Raw genomic sequence first — 2,240 nt, forward strand, 5'->3', positions numbered from 1 at the left:
GGAGGAGCTTGAATATAGGCACACATGTGGCAATCATATGGGATATAAATCTCGAAATGTAATTCAAGCGGCCAAGAAAACGTCGGACTTGTTTCTCAGATTTGGGCACAACCATCTCTTGTATTGCTTTGACCTTAGCAGGATCAACTTCAATACCTCTCTCGCTGACAATAAAGCCTAATAACTTGCCAGAACGGACTCCAAATGTACACTTGTTCGGATTCAAACGAAGTTTGTACTTTCTCAAACGCTGAAAAAGCTTCAATAAGTGTTCTACATGTTCAACTTCCGTTTTCGACTTCGCAATCATATCATCAACATACACCTCAATCTCCTTGTGCATCATATCATGAAACAAGGTAGTCATAGCTCGTTGATACGTGGCTCCGGCGTTCTTCAAACCGAATGGCATCACTCGATAACAGAATGTTCCCCAAGGTGTGATGAATGTTGTCTTCTCCATATCCTCGGGTGCCATTTTAATCTGATTATAACCGGAAAGTCAGTCCATAAATTAGAAGACATTGAATATAGCCGTATTGTCTACCAACATATCAATGTGTGGTAGAGGAAAATCATCTTTTGGACTAGCTTTATTCAAGTCACGATAGTCCACACACATTCATACTTTTCCGTCTTTCTTAGGCACAGGCACAATATTGGCCACCCATTGAGGATATGTAGAAGTCACCAGAAACCCCACATCAATTTGCTTCTGAACTTCTTCTTTAATCTTCACAACAATATCAGGATGAGTTCTTCTGAGCTTTTGCTTCACAGGCACACACCAGGTTTCAATGGCAAGAAATGTTGCACGATATCAGTATCTAGACCGGGCATGTCTTCATATGACCAAGAAAAGACGTCGACGTACTCTCGTAGCAACTCGATCAACCCCTTCTTAACAGAATCTTCAAGGAGTGCCCCAATCTTCACTTCACGAATGCAGTCTTCAGACCCCAAGTTGACTGTTTCCAGATTCTCAAGATGCGACTGAATGATCTTCTCCTCGTGCTCAAGCAGACGGGTAATCTAATCAGGAATCTCTTCAACATTATCTTCTTCTGCCTCAAATACAGGGAACTCAAAGTTGGGAGATGGTGTTGGATCATTATGTTCAATGGGTTTGATTAACCTGCATAATGATTTTGAGTATAAAAAGAAATTTCAGAATTCAAACAAGGAAAATCATTATGCAGATGAAAAAATTGTTTTTATTCTCTTTTTTAGGGTTTTATAGTGATCACCAATTTCATGCGAAAAGCAAAAAGGAAAAATAATTTTGGAAAACAAACATTTAACATGTGATTATTGAATGAATATCATTATATTAATCAAATTGTGCCAACAATGTCTTCACTTATCCTTTTGGCATGGGAGAAGGGTTTTTGAACAAAATGAACATATTATGTTGACTTATGGATAACTGTCGGAACATCAACAGCAACCCAATTATTGCAGATTCCTCCGGGTATGACAAAGTTGCCAAGATCCTCCTCTTCATCATCTTCAAGAATGGCAGCAGCTTCCTGATCTTCAACGGTGTGGATGAAACCTCCACTCTGGAACATCCCACGATCATTGGAAACACCAGAAGAATACCCTATGCCAGCTCAGGACTTGTTATCTTCCAACTTGATCATTTCCCCTAGACTAGTAGTTGCACCATGCTCAATGGCCAACTTCGCATTATTATAGGAGACAAATGAAGAAAGTCCTTTCCTTGAAGGCTCAACAATAGACAAGGCTTGGAACGGAGTCCCAACCTCATCCTCGGCATCAATATAGGAGAAGGAAGATAAATGGCTAACCAAGTGATCCTTCTCTCCCCCTATCACCACCTACTTCTTATTCTTCACGAACTTCAACTTTTGGTGCAGGGTGGATGTCACGGTGCCTGCCTCATGAATCCATGGTCTATCGAGCAAACAACTGTAAGATGGATGAATATCCATGACCTGGAAATTGATCTGAAAATCACTAGGTCCAATCTTGATCGGGAGTTCTAATTCGCCGATCACAGTTTTACGTGATCCATCAAACGCCTTCACAACCACTCCACTCTACCTCATGGGAGGCCCCTGATACGAAAGTTTGGCAAGAGTGGATTTTGGAAATACATTGAGTGATGACCTTGTGTCCACCAACACATTGGACAAGGCGTCATCCTTATAGTTCATAGATATATGTAAAGCCAAATTATGGTCTTTTCCCTCCTCGGGAAGATCAGCATCACAAAA

Source organism: Lathyrus oleraceus, chromosome 5 (assembly GCF_024323335.1).
Source record: "Lathyrus oleraceus cultivar Zhongwan6 chromosome 5, CAAS_Psat_ZW6_1.0, whole genome shotgun sequence".
NCBI classification, from domain to species: domain Eukaryota; kingdom Viridiplantae; phylum Streptophyta; class Magnoliopsida; order Fabales; family Fabaceae; genus Lathyrus; species Lathyrus oleraceus.